The sequence below is a fragment of the Sciurus vulgaris genome, assembly GCF_902686455.1.
Source record: "Sciurus vulgaris genome assembly, chromosome: 11".
NCBI lineage: Eukaryota > Metazoa > Chordata > Mammalia > Rodentia > Sciuridae > Sciurus > Sciurus vulgaris.
In genome coordinates, this window is record NC_136472.1 from 113,951,087 (window position 1) to 113,966,691 (window position 15,605).

Consider the following 15,605-nt stretch of genomic DNA (forward strand, 5'->3'; position numbering starts at 1 on the left):
GAAACCTTTGTCTTCTCAAAAGAAATTTCCCCTAACCTTAAAAGGCTTCTCTCTCTCTCTCTCTCTCTCTCTCTCTCTCTCTCTCTCACCACCCTATGGGATAGTAGATACACTGAAAAAGAAATTATAAGGCACTTTTTAAAAGCATATCACATGTTATTTCAGTGTTCACCAGGACCCTGCAAGAAAGATGTTTTGGCCCCATTACACAGGTGAGGAAACTGAGACTTGAATTATGTAAGGACTCACTCAGGGTTAAACAGCTAGACCATGGTAGACCCAGGACTAGAATTTGAATCTCCTTATCCCAGGGCACTTTCCCCACCCACCCAGAATTAATACTAACAAGTGACAAGCATTGACTACTTCAGAAGGGAAGAAAATTAACAAGTCTGTTTGCTCCTTTCTGTTTCCACTGTCCTCTCTCCAGAAAACTCTAGCTTCAGCAACCTCCTTCTCTTCTGACCATCTATCATTTGTATACCACCCACCTGAATGCTTATTTGTATTTTACCTTGTTTCTCCTGTGTGTCTGTCTAGTTGGCCCCAAAGATTCCTGAGGGCTCAGGCTATGCCTTGTGTCCTCTATGTTCACCTCAAGGTAGGCTCAAATACTGGCTAGGTTCATAGTAAAACTTCATTAAATGTTGATTTGATGGATTGACAGTGCCAGAAATTAGGTACTGAGCAAGGTCAGGGGAGGCTCAAGTGCGTGCGTGCGTGCGTGCGTGTGTGTGTCATGAGGATGAAGATACCCTAATAGACAGAAGATAACATCATAACCCCTCATGTGTGCCTAACACAGTTTACAAAGCACTTTCACACACATGATCTCATGGTCATGTTTTAATCCAATCAACAAAACTTTCCCAAGTGCCTACTAACTGCTGTACCAAGCACTGTGCTAGGTTAGGGGTTGAATCATCATAATTCTGAGTTAGGTCTTATCTTCATTAAAAGAGATGAAACTGAAATCCAAAGAGACTAATCCCAGCATCTAGGATAGTACCTAGCTCAGGGAACTAGGTTTTAATTTCTTCTCCTCCTCTCCCAGCAGAAGGCCATTTCTAAAACAGAATAGTATTTAGAAGGGTCCACTCCATTTACAGTATCACATATATGACAAGCCACATAGGCTTTTTGTGATCCTTTTGGCACAAGTTCAGTTCATAGTAGGTCTGGAAAACAATGTTTGTAGGGATGCGTGTGGACGCATTGCAAGGGGTCTCAAATGTGCTACACAGTCAAGTTCAAGAGTGTTCGGTATGTCCTGTTGGAGCAACCATGTGGAGCGCTCCCCAGGGTGGGGCTGTGACTCATTCCCCTAGCGTAGGTTCCAGGTCGGGATGCCGAGCTGAGCTCTGGGCAGCCACGAGTTCTGGGTGGAACCCTGGAGCGAAAGAGGAGGCAAGCGGCACGTTGCTGGAATCGAGCAGCTCCCTCTACTGGAGAACTCGGGGAACTACTGTATTTCCGTATATCTGTGTGTCACTGTGTCACGCGGGATGTCACAGGTGTGTCAGCGAGAGTCGTTGTAGGCATTTGTGGGTGGAAGTGCCGGCATGGGCAGGGGTGTGTTAAGTTGCCTATTCGGGCTCACTGTGACTGTGCCAGCGCCATGAGGGGCTTTTTCTGGAAATACAGTGTGTATCCGCAACCACATCTTGTGTTACAATTTATTTACTTTGGGGCTGGGACTGGGGGAGGCCATAGCGAAGCGTATTATCGGAGATTACGCATCTTTCTGTTGCTGGAATTACTGAGACGAACGGATCTTCCAGCTGGCACTCCTCACCTGCTCGTGCAGTAGCCAGAGAACGTGGGAGCTGTTCGGGCCAGGGGAGCAGTTCCTGGGAAGCGACTCTATCAGCTCAAACAACTAGAGACCCAAGAAAGGGTTAACCTGGAGCCCCACAATGACTTCAATCATTGGTTCAGCGTGCTGTCAGTCAGCGTCCGAGGGCGGGGTTTGCGAGGCCGCAGTCGGATTGCCCAGCGCCCCTCACTTGCCCCTCGACCCCCCACATCATTTCATTGCTGGGCTGCGCCCACACCCCCATCTCGGTGGAGACACCTTCCTGGGCCCTGGAGGAGAAGCAGATCCTGGCATCCTGGCTTCCCCACTCTCTCCAGCTGCCTGGCTTCCTGATAGATGGTGATTATTATATAATAGACTTGCTGGACAGAACCGTGCCAGCGCTCGGAACACTTTGCCCCCTCCTCGAAGCCTGCCGTAGGGCCTGGCACCTGCTGCACTGAGTCTGTTTCCCAGCTTTGCCGACGCCCGCGGCACCGCCTCCATCCCGGGGCGGGAGACCCCAGAGCCACCTTCCTTGGTGGCCTGGGGCCGTGTTCTGGGATGGTGCGGGCGCCACGCTGGGGAGTCTCTCCGGCGTCCCGCAGGTCTCAAGGTCGGCATGTGGAGTGTGGCTTTACCAGCGCCTAAGATTATGGGATCCACTTGATCCCCTCCAACCTGAACTTGGAACTTAGGAGCCAACAGAGGTGGGGCTAGGGGGCGCAGGGGCCAGGGTTGGAAAGGGAAAGGATTTTGGGAAAGGTGCGGGGGCAGGAAACGGGAGGCTGAGAAAGGGGGCTGACGGGGGCAGCGGGGGAGGGACTCTTATCCTGACAGGGCTCCCGCCTTCCCCGACTGGAGGGTTTGGAAAAACTGAGCAGGCAGCCAAGGCTTGGCTGGAAATCCTGCAGCCCACCCTCCTGGGGACACAAAGCTGGAGGGCGGGGGCAGGGCGAGGGAAGAGAGCACGACCCCGGGTGGGCAGGGCCTCATTTGGGGCTGGGGGCCCAGGGGCCAGGTCCCTGGGGAGGGGGTTCCTGGCGCTGTCTCCCTGCAGTCTGCTTCCCCCTTCTCCTTCTCCCCCCTCCTCCCCCTCCCCCTCTCAAGCTCCAGTCTTGCAGATTGCGGGCAGACTTAACTCCTTGCATGCCAGCCCGGTGGACTCCGAGGTGGTGACGCCGCGAAGGAAGGAAGGAAGGAGGGAGGGACTACGGACCCCACTCCCACTCACAATTTAACACCTTATGGCCCGGAACGCAATCCCGGAACTTGGGCTGGTCCGACCCTGAGAGGCCGCCTGGTACAGGAGGAGAAGCACTCAAAGCTGCGCGCCTGGGAGCTGTGGAATCCAGTCCGCTCTCTTGCCCAGTCTTAACCATCTACCCTCCCCACTCCCATCTTCTGTGTCTGTTTTCCACTCTTTGGCTACCCTACCCCCGCTTCACCCACTAATTGGGGCCGGGGCCCCTGACAGATAGAAGGCTGCAGGGAGCCCGGAAGTCTGGGTTTGGAAACTACCTGAACTTTCTCCTCTGTATCCCTCTTCTAAGACCCCCCCTCTCAGGTGACCGCAGCCCTTGCCTCTCTCGTTGCCAGAGGGGCTTTCACCCATTTGAGGGCCTGGCTACCCAACTGAATGCTTGCCTCCCCCAGGGAGAGGACAAGGACCTGAGTTCCTGGAAAATCCTTCACCTCTACCCAGCCCCTCCTCTAAACGTCGCCCCCTCCTCTGTCAGATGTCCCCCAAGTTCTGCTACGAATGATTCTGCCTGAGAGGTACTGCAGACTAGGCAGGAAGGAGTTAACGAAGCTACCAGGCTCAACGTGACAGCCAGGTGAGGCACCGCCCATCTTGGCCTCAGGTGCGAGTAGGTGGGAAAGACCAGGGACACTGACCTTATGGGCTGCTTTTCTTTTGCCCCCTGGTGGCTCGATGAGGCTTAGCAACGGTTGGCAAAAGTATGTTCACGTGGGGGTTCGCGGAAGAAGGACGTTGTAGACTGCTAGAGGCTAGGGTGCTCCTCTTCCAAGGGAAAGAGGTCCCTCGAGGGGGTGGGTGCAAAGAGGGAGCTCCCACCATCCCTGCCTGTCATGCCGTCCCCACTCAGCAGGCTGCCATATCCTTACCCTAAGAACTCTACTTATGACACCCAAGTATTGCGGACACCTGAAGGAGGGCATGGAAAAAAGCAGAAGACCCAAGGGCCTGTCCTCCCAGGCTCTCCATATACTAGAGGGGGTAGTAGGAGGAAGCTGTCCCCCACCTTCTTTCCTTTTGTGCCCCAGTTCGTCTCAAAGTTCTCCTCCCTGCAGATCCCAGCACCAGATACAAACCTCAGGCCAGGTTCAAAGCTCCTACCAGCTACCTTGTTCCTTAAGCTTCCCTCCCCTCTAGCCAAGCTGTCTTCTGGGTCTCCCCATAAAAAGACCCTTCATGTGGGATTCTAGGAGCTCACAGCCACTTCCTCTTATCCCTAGCATGGCTGAAACTCTTCCCATCTAAAGCCCTCTCAGGTTAGCAAGGCCAATGATTTGAAGGGTTCCCTTCTTCCTCCCCACCCCCATCTTCAATTGCCTCACTTCTCATTTCCTACTATCCTCTAAGATTTGCTTTTGCATAGGCAGTTCACCCTATAGGGGACGATTCTGTCGTTTTGTACACTGTGATATCTGATGTAATATTTGACTTTTCCTCCAGGAATTCTTTTCTGACCAACTCCACCTACTTATTCATTCAACAAATATTTGTTGAGACCTACTGTGTGCCAGGCACTGGACTAGAACTGGATATATGTTAGTGACAAAATAGATAAGGTCCTTCCTTCACACAGCTGACACCCTAGCTGGGGACAGACAGGTAAGGAGAGGATTCAATTCAGTGGGACAAAGGCTTGGGGAACACTTAGGAAAGACCCTACCCTGTTTTGTGGTGTCTGAAATGGAGTGAACTGAGACTTCTTACAAGCCTCAGGTGTGGTTCTATCCAAGCAGACAGTACACATCTCACTGGAGGTCTAAAGGTAAGAGGGCTAGACCGGATGTCAGAAGAGATCACCAAGGCTTAATTTCCATAAAATCCCTTGCTAATAAATTCTCCTGGTCCACAAAGAAAGAAGATGGGCCTGAGAGTCCACAGGATGTGACATTGGCCTAGTCACTCCTACTCTGTGGGCTTCACTTCATTCTTCTTCTCCTTGTTTGTTTTTTTTTTTTTTTTAATTAAAATCTTTTTTATTTTTACAGGCTGCATTTTGATTTATTGTACACAAATGGGGTACAACTTTTCATTTCTATGGTTGTACACAATGTGGAGTCATACCATTCATGTCATCATACATGTACATAGGTAATACTGTCTGTTTCATTCTACTATCTTTCTGTCCCCCACTCCTTCCCACCCCATTTTCCTCTACACCATCCAAAGTTCCTTCGTTCTTCACTTCCCCCACCACCTTCCCTCGTTATATATCGTCATGCACTTATCAGAGAAAACATTCGGCCTTTGGTTTTTTGGGCTTGGCCTATTTCACTTAGCATGATATTTTCCAACTTCATCCATTTACCAGCAAATGCCATAATTTTATTCTTCTTTATGACTGAGAAATATTCCGTTCTGTATATATACCACAGTTTCTTTATTCATTCATCAGGTGAAGGGCATCTAGGTTGGTTCCACAATCTAGCTATTGTGAATTGACCTGCTATGAACATTGAGCTGCATCACTGTAGTATGCTGATTTTAAGTCCTTTGGGTATAACCTGAGAAGTAGGATAGCTGGGTCAAATGGTGGTTCCATTCCATGCTTTCTGAGGAATCTCCACACTGCTTTCCAGAGTGGCTGCACCGATTTGCAACTCCACCAGCAATGTATGAGTGTGCCTTTTTCCCCACATCCACACCAACACTTATTATTGCTTGTGTTCTTGTTAATAGTCATTCTAATTGGAATTAGATGAAATCTTGGGTGGTTTTCATTCACATTTCTCTAATTACTAGGGATGATGAGCACTTTTTCATATATTTGTTGATCACCTGTATATCTTCTTCTGTAAAGTGTCTGTCCATTTCCTTAGTCCATTTATTGATTGGGTTCTTTGTATTTTGGGTGTAAAATTTTTGAAGTTCTTTATAAACTTTGGAGATTAGTGCTCTGTCTGAGGTGTGTATGGAAAAATTTTTCTCCCACTCTGTACTCTTCCTTGTTGTTGTCTTTTAACCTATCTCTCAGGCAAGGTCTCGGTGTTCTTCAAACGTTAAAAAGAAGGATTGGATTTAGCTCCAAGATCTTCATTCTGAAGACAGCAATTAGATAGCAGGCTTGTTGAGAGAGAAAAACACTCGCTTAGCTTTGACCAGCATTGGGAGGGAGCGGAGTTCTTAAGCCCAGAGGCAGGTAGCTTGGTGGTAGAGTGCTTGCCTAGCTTGTGCAGGGGTCTGGGTTTAAATAAGCATAAAGCTAGGAGAAGTCATCAGAGGCAGGGCCCCCAAAATAAGTCACAGCCAGTCACCTCCTGCTCCTTGCCTGCTGCCCAATTGGTCTGGCAGTTCCATCCTGGGAACATAATTCTTGCCACTTAATTTTTGTGTTAAAGGCAAGAGCCTTTCTGAAATGCTTCTGGGCGCAGGGTGCATTGGGGGGCAGCGTTCATAGAATAGATTTAGTTACTGCATTAATTTTCTCTTATATGTAGTACGACAGAACTGATATTTTTGAGTGGAAGGCTTGCACACAGGTGAAAGGACTTGTCTAAGATCACATGGCTGGTGAGTGAGAGTTGGAGGAGAGACCCAGGCCTTCTAATTCCACATCCAGACTCTTTCCACGACACCACCACAACACTTGTTTCCAACTTTCCACTGGACTTTTTCCTGTGTCTGGCTCATTTCCCTGTGAGGCCCTAAGATCTGGGAAGGCAGGCTTGGCTTCTTTATCTGGACCTACCCCAGAGCCAGGAGTGGGTGCTCAGAATTGCCAGTCTCCCGGGTCCCCCCTTTTCTCTCTTATCATGACCCTATTTACATGCATGTAGAGTCATTTTAAAGATTGACAGAGAAAAACACTTGTGGACAAAGCCCTAGACCAGGCATAGTCACATTCCCAGTCAGACCTAAAACCTGCCCTGTGACTTGAAGTAAACTGATGGACTCCCCTAGTCTTCAAGTTCTGTTGAGACCTACAGCCTAACTCCTAGGCCTTTGCAACTTGAAATGCCAGCTTGGGAAGTGTTTAAGAGGTAGACTCAGAGGCCTTTTTTCAGGATTCCACAGCCTCAGGACCATATGTGCACTATCTGCAGGTACCAAGATGCTATGGGCTGGGACACCCACACCATGGCACTATGCTTAGCCTTATGAAAGTTACCAGATGTGTGAGCTGAGTCTATTCCTGGCCCCCACAACCCAAGACTGATCATAATTGTGAAAAGGGATTCCAGGTTTTACTCGTATCTCTGAAGGCTGTCCAGTTCATAACCTACAGCCACGTGTGTTCAAATTCCCTTTCCTCTGCTGCTCTGCTACACCTTGCAACAGTCTTGGTCACTTTAACAGTCTTGGTCATTTTGGAAAACTCCCAATCAGCCCCTCTGTCTTTTGTAGCCAACAGAGTTTTTGTTTGTTTGTTTGTTTGTTTTTTGCGGTGCTGGAGATTGAACCCAGGGCCTTCTGCTTGCAAGGCAAGCGCTCTACCAAATGAGCTATCTCCCCAGCCTCACAGAGCTTTTCTGTCTCCCTTTGTCTACTGTCATCTCCCCACTGTGTGGAATGGTGGAGCCACTTAGCTTTCATTATTTTCCTCTTTTCTTCCCCCTCTCACCTCCTGTCCTGTCCTCCCAGTTCTGTATTACAAAAGCCCTGGAAGGAGCAGGCCAAGACAAGATTTCCAGCAACAGGTGAGGGATAAAATTATCTTGGGGGTAAGAGGAGGCGGGGCAGAGGAAGGCTGGGAGCAGTCAATTATTAGTTTTTTTGTCTGTCTGTTTTGTTTTGTTTGTAGTACTGGGGATCAAACCAGGGTCTCACACATGCCAGGCATGCGCTCTCCCACTGAGCTACCTCCCCAGACCTTTTTATTTTATTTTGTTCAGCATTTCACTGAGTAGCTCAGGCCGACTTTGAACTTGTGATGTTCCTGCCTCAACCTCCCAAATGGTTGCATTACAGGTGTGCACTACGGCATCCAACTAATGATTAGGAAGCTTTTATCCTGTAACAGATAACATAGGTATCTACCCTCTGGGGGCAAATGAGATGGAGGCAATGAAAGAACAATAAAGAATGCTAAATAATGTAAAGGTGTGGAGGTTATGCTGTCAGTTCAGGTTGCAAGCTTAGATAGATGGAGAATGAGAAAACTGACCTGAGTCTGGAAGGACAGGCCAGGTGGGTACCAGGGAGCACAGAGGGCTGGGTGAGGGGCACGAAGAACACAGGCAGGAGCAATCCTGTTCTTAGTCCTGGAACTGGACCTCAAAGACCAACTACCTAGTTCAAATTCTTTCTGGTGTGGAACTCCCTGCCAACATCTCTGGCAAGCAGTCTCCCGGAATGATCTTGAACACCCCCAGGAATGGGGAGCTTATTGCCTCCTGAGGCAGCCCATTTCATTTATGAGCATCTGCTTTTCCTTCCTCTGAGCTGAACTCTGTCTCCCAGTGGTCTCCACTGAACTGAACTTCGCTTTGAGCTGAACTTCGCTTTGAGCTGGACTTCACTTTGAGTTCCTAGTGGTCCATGTACTACATCATGGGGGTCACACAATGTAAGTCTAATTTCTCACATATTTGAGCTTCAGTGACCCTGACTCTTATCTTCTTTAGCTCAAACATTTCCAGTTCGCTAAACAGTGACTCCCATGAAAACACCTGACCAACACAGAGTAAAGCAGGAGTGTCTGTCCTGTCCTTTATTCCAAATGTCATATCTCCAGTAAAATACTTCTTACTGAAACCCCTGATTCTTTTTCACCAAAACTACCTCTAGGTCATGCCTGACCATTATATGCTATTAAGGTCTTGCTAGCATCTCTGATCATTTCATCTTATTTGGTTTACATACCATTCTATACCTGGAACTGATTTATGGATCATTATCCTGTATTTCAATGTTTATTATCCTTCCAGGCTTGTATCTGTGATTTGTGATATTAGATCTTCACTTAAGGTGTCAATCAAAATAGTTAACAGGACAGAGATGAAGACAAAACCCTAAAGCACATAAATGTTCTTCACTGATACCAATTTATGTCACATTGAGAAATAGCAAGCTTGACTCAGGAGGTTGAGGTAGGAGGATCACTTTTGAGGTCAACCTGAACAACTCATCGAGACCCTGTCTCAAAATAAAAAAATATAATAAAATGAAAAGAAAAAGGGCTGGGAATGCTGTTCAGTGGTAGAGTGCCCTGGTTTCAAAAAAGAAAATGAAAGAAAGAAAAAGGAAGAGAAGTAGCAAGATATATGTATTAGCAGGTAGGTAGGAGACATGTTTATTTGTATGTGGGTCAGATCAGAATAAGCCTAGAGAGCTTAATGGAAGAATAAGGAAATAGGCTCAGAAGGTTTTTGAGAAGAATAATATGGGCAAAAAACACTACCTTTGGAACTTTACAAATCTGGATTTGAGTTCTGGCTCTATGGCTTACTAACTGAAAAGCATGGAACAAATTAACCACTCCAAGCACTGATATCTTCTGTAAAATGGGATAATATCTCATTTATAAAGTATTGTGAGAAATGGGATACCATATATGAAGAGCCTAGAACATAGCTCAATACATGAAGAAGAAAACAAAGGAAGGGTGAGGAGGAGGGGAAGAAGGCTGTCCTTAAGACAGGGCAGGTTTCTGAATAGGGGCTGCAATAGCCCCAAGGGAAGCATCTACCTCAGTGACCGCAGTGAGGGCCTGCAATGACTTGCTGGGCATTTGGTATAGGGTGATATATTTGGAATGGCAGAGGAAGAGGCAGATATGAATGGCATTTCACAAGAAGAATTGACAACACTCTGGACTGTGGAGAATGACAGAGAGGGGTACCTACACCCTGGCACCCTGACACCATGCTGGGTCCTGTGAAAGTTATAAAACATGAAGGCGAATATATTCAAGGGCCTCAACCCCGATACCAACAGGAAGCTCCAAGATTTTTACACTGGGTAATGACAGGGAAGTACAAAGGGGTGATGGTTTAGGGTTATTGAATTAGGCACGATAGTTGGACATTCCAATGGACATGACTGGCGAGGTGGAGAGATTTGATTGAAACTTGGGAGAGAGAGAAGTTGGCCAAAGTTTTTTAGGTTTTCAGGAAGCACCCCATGTCAGTGGTACTTGGCATTGGCTGAGGTCTCCAAAGACGAGTTGGGAAGCAAAACAAGGGCACTGCCCCATAGGACACCTCCGTGCTATCATGAGTCTGACAAAGGACTGTAGAAGAAACTGCCCACTACTGCTGTCCCTCCCCACCATTCCCAGCCCCCTGGCCAGATGAACAGACCACCCACCTACTGCATCACTGCAGACAGACCCTTGTCCAGATCCCCCTGGGACTTGAACTCTGTCTCTCCATGACTCTTCCTTCTCTGCCCTGACAGCAGAAGGAACACAAGTTCTTGTCTAACAACAGACCCCCACTGGCCGCTACTTGAGAAGGAAGAGACAGGAGCGGGGTTATAGGAAAAGTGTGGACAGAGGATTGGCAGGGTGTCCTTAAGGAGCAAAGGAGAATCAGAGAAGCTGAGAGATAAGGAGACAGGTGAGCACCCTGGAAAAGCAGACCCACAAAGGAGGAGAAGAGAGAGATTGAAGGAGGGGGCAGAAAAAAAGATTTGCCGACAAGCTGATGAAGTGCAACTGAGAAAACTGTTGCCATGGTTACAGGTCCAGAGGAGGGAATGGGAATATAAATCGGATTATGAGTTGGGGGAGTCTGTGTGTGGGGTGTTGAAGGCCCAGAGGCAGTCCACCACACCGGGCCTCCCACCAAACTTCCTTCCACCCATGAGGAACACTTTTCCCAAGGGTCTCTCCCCATCCCAGGCCAGGCAAGGAACACAGTGAGCAGCAGCACAGGAGGGACCAAGGGCTCAGGCACGAGCTCATGCCTTCTCCCTGGAGTGAAATAGAACAGACCTGTGTCCCTAGCCCCCAAGGTGCCCCTGCCTCTTGGAGGGCTCTCTCCAAGAGCCCTGGTTTATTTCATTCTACCTATCCTTCAGAGGTTCAAAGAGCAAGAGAGAGGGGAGGAATGTGTTTTAAGCACCTACTGTGTGCCCAACTCTGTCCTGGGCACTTGCTGCCTCCTTTAATTGGTCCTTGCCACCACCCCCATTTACAGACAGGAAACTGAGATCAAGGTCACTAGCTGGAAGTAGCAGACTGCAAGGTACAGCCCTAGCCCATCTATTCCAGAGACATTTGCTCTCTTAGCCTGCTGCCTACCGCAGGAGCCTGCCTCCCTCTGCCTGGCTTTTCCTGTCCCCTTATGGTAGGACAGGTATCATGGGAGCTGCTCAAAGAATGGACTAGGGCAAGTTCTGCCTCTATTCTTAGAAATAAAGAGAAGTGGAGAGACATAAGGCAAATATGCCAGGCTCAGACTCTGGGAGGCACAGAGGAGCTCTGAGCTCAAGGCTGGGGAGCAGGCTGGGCTGGGGTTGAGAGGCCCTGCGGTGGGTAGTGGAAAGCTCAGAGGCCAGGCTGTTTCCGGCAGCTGAGAAGAAACTCTGAACGCAGCCGCCACGTGGGGAGCTGGGGAAGTGGCAGCCCTGTGTTTGCCAGTCTGGAGCTAGCCAGTGAGAGTGACTGGGGGTTGGTATTTGCCTGCAGGTCCCTGCAAGTGGAAGTGGCAGGAGGGAGGAGGGAGAAAAGAGGAGGCAGCGCCTTCTTTCCCTCCCCCTCCTCGGGCTTCTGAACAAATAACAGTTTTGCAAAGGGCACCATATCTGATGTGCATATCAAACAGGGCCTGGGAAGGTGGAAGAAGGCCAAGTTCAGGGCTGTGGCCTGGGAAGGCGTGCCAAGACCACCTACCCACCTCAGGAGGATGAAATGGGACCAGATTTAGAAGCTTTCTTGGCCCCTGCCCATCACGCCTTGCTCTTCTTCCGGGTAGCTCTCATGAAACATCTTCCTGTTCACTCTGGGGACTGATTTGGGTCAAACCAGGACTCTAACCTGGAAGTTCCTGTTTGGATTGGAAATGCTGGACTCTTAAGAGGGGTTAAAGGTCACAGTTCTGTTGGGTCTTTTAGCCACTGGATCAGAGACCCCAGGTCTCTGTCCTCACACCCCTTCTGGGAAGGAGCTCCATGATGGGCTCACTTCTTCGGCATCATTCAGGCCTTCTCCACACTCCACCCATCTCTCTGGAAGCCCCCATCCTCCCTCCCTATACCCGCCAGATAATCCATACAGGGCCCAGCAGGAGCCAAAAGGGTCTAAGGACCTTTCCCTGTCCTTCCCCTTCTGCTCTGCTCGGGCTGTCTAGCTTAAGAAGCCTTTCACGGAGTCCACACAGCCAGGTAGTCCCTCCGCCTCCTCTTGCCCAGCCCCGTCCCTGTCATCCACGCACCCTCCAGTCTGAAGGGATCTCCAGTGGCTCCCACTTGCCAGATCTAAGGAGCACATTTCAAATCCCTTTGATTCCCTGAGGTCCTGATGCTGCTGTCCATATCTTCGGCAAATGTTCTTCTTTGGGCACCTGGGAAACCATTCCCTCCTGGTTCTTTTCTTTTTTTCTTTTTCTGGAAGCTTCTGGATCTCCTTTGCAGACTCCTTTTTTCCACTGTCCACAAATGATGGGGTCCCTTGGGTGCTGTCTTGACCTTGTCTTCTCAGGGGCATGCACTCCTCTCTAAGGCATCAGTCAACACCTGTGCTGACAGCCTACCGTGCTCCCCAGAGCACGCATCCAGCAATCTTCCACAGTGTCCGTCAGGCACCTCGACTGGCAAGTTCAAAACTGAAGCATCTCCACCCCAGGCTCTGCCCAAGGTCTCTTCCCCAGCTAGTGGCAGTGCCATGCTCCACCAGCTGCCCAAGCCACATCCTCGCAGCTTAACTATCACCAGAGCCACAGCACTACAAGTGACAACAGCAACCACAAGCACAAAGCGCACACACACACACACACACACACACACACACACACACACACACACTTTCTTAAAGGGACTTTAAATCTCTTCATCTTGTCTCAGCTACTTCTCCAGTGACTTCTCCAAATTCTCCTCTAAACCTCCCATGGGCCCATCTCTGACTTTGAGCCTTTGCAGTTCCTTCCGCCTCCCCGCTTAGTTCCTTTAGGTCTCCCCGCTCCACCTCTCCCTGCACCTTGCTCTTACTCAACTTTTAAGTCTCCACATTCACCATTCCCTCCACAAGCCCTTCCAGAATGTCCACCCCACATCCATGTCAATTGCCCCTTTGGTAAAGAGCCTCTTTGGCAAGTTTACTTAACTTTTCTGTGCCATGGTTTCCTCACGAATACAACGAGACTAACAGTTCCTACCCCTCAGAAGTTGTTATGAGCGGGGCTGGGGTCGTGGCTCAGAAGTAAAGTACTTGCCCAGCACTTGTGAGGCACTGGGTTCGATCCTCAGCACCACATAGATAAATAAATAAATAAAATAAAGGTATTGGGTCCATCGACAGCTAAAAACACTTTTTTAAAAAAGAAGTTGCTATGAGGATTAAGCAAGGAAATATACGTAAACTCAGACATGATGGTGCACGCCTGAAATCCCAGCTATGCAGAAGGCTGAGGCAGGAGAATCACAAGTTGAGGCCAGCCTGGGCAATGTAGCCAGGCCCTAAGCAATTTAGCAAGAACTGGTCTCAAAATAAAAAATAAAAAGGACTGGGGATGTAGCTCAGTAGTAGAGCACCCCTGACTTCAATCCAATACCAGAAGGAAAGGGGGCGGGGGAGGAAGGAAGGGAGGGAGAGAGAGAAAAGATAGTATATGCATAGGACTTAGTACAGTGTCTGGCACATGGGAAGCACTCTGTAAATGATAGCTGCTCTTATTCTCCTCCTCCTAAACTCTGGGTGCAGTGCGGTAGTGAGTGGAGTCTTCTCAGCACTGTATTTCCCATTGGACCCTAATTTCAGTGACAACTATGTCTCCCTCACCTCCGCATGTCCAGTGAGTGCTTAGCACACAATCATTTAATACGCATTTCCTGATTGAATCAATTCATGTGAACTTGGACCATCGTCTTCTCCCCCTACCCCCTGCAGTGCTAGGTATGGAAACTAGGGCTTTGTGCATGCTAGGCAAGCACTCTACATCCTAGCCCAATCCTTATTTTCTGTATGGATGACATCTGCTTTAGGCTCAATTACCCCAAATCAACTCTCCACTTAGTTTCAGGGTAATCTTTCAATAATCAAACTTGATGTCACTTCCCTGCTTAAACCCTGTCGGAGACCCCTGGTGTCTGCAGAAAACACATGGGTCAAACCTTTCCAGAGCAAATCAGTCTTCACCTCCTCCACAACCCCACCCCATTCTTCTGCAATCCCTTCTTACCAGCACTCTGTTCTCTGGCTACAGTGGACCCTTTGCTACTTCTAGAACCTTCCATTCACTTTCCCTCGGGTCCAAATGTCCTTCTTCTATGATTTGGATATAGTTTGTACCCCACAGGTTCATGTTCTGGAAGCTTGGTTCCCAGTGTAGAGGTATTGAGAAGTGGTGGGGTCAATTAGGAGGAGATGAGGTTATGGGAGTACTACTCTAGGAAGGGTTTAATTCCTGTCTCCTGGGAGTGGGTTAGGCATCATGGGAATGAATTACTTCTCTCAGGAGCTGACTGCTATATATAAACACCACCTTGTGTGTTGACTTCTGCACATGGTTGTTTCCTCTTCTACTTCTATGCCATGAGCATGTGACCCTCACAGAAGGTAAATACATGCTGGTGCCACGATCTTGATTTGCCTGCTTCCAATACTGGGAGCTAAATGAACTTTTTAAAAAAAAATTTTATTAGTTGTTGATGAACCTTTATGTATTTATTCGTATGCGGTGCTGAGAATCCAGCCCAGTGCCTCCTACATGCTAGGCAAGCGCTCTACCACTGAGCCACAATCCCAGCTCAATAAACTTATGTATATATATATATAACTTACCAAGCCTCAAGTATTTTGTTATGTCTACACTAAATAGACTAAGACACCTTCCTTCCTGCTCACTTGGCAAAAATTATCCCCTTCCAACACCCTGTCCCATGTGGCACAACCTGGGGTCCCTGAAGGTCTCCAGATCTATATATATTTATTGAAAGTACATTTTAATAATGTGTTAAAATTGAGAATAAGGACATTTTTACCTAAAAAAAATCCAGATTTCTGACACTTCTTGAAACAATGAGGCCAACTAGGCAACAGTAAGGTCCCCCTTACTGCAATACAACTTTTCAAGAGCCCCCAGGAATGGGCCCTTAGACAGCTTGTGCAGCTACACTCACTCCAATTGGCCCCTCTTTCCACTCTTCCTGTTTTCTGCCTGGTCCCCGGGACAGCTGGATCCGGAGCCCCTTTCCTGGCCTCACAATTTTTTTTTCTTTTGGTACCAGGGATTGAACTGAGGGGCACTCAACCACTGAGCCACGTCCCCAGGTCTACTTAGTATTTTTTTTTTTTTTTTTTTTTTCTTCTTTAGAGAGTGTCTCACTGAGTTGCTTAGCACCTCACTTTTGCTGAGGCTGGCTTTGAACTCTCGATCCTCCTGCCTCAGCCTCCGGAGCCGCTGGGATTACAGGCATGCGTCATCGCGCTGGGCCTGGCCTCACAATATTTTG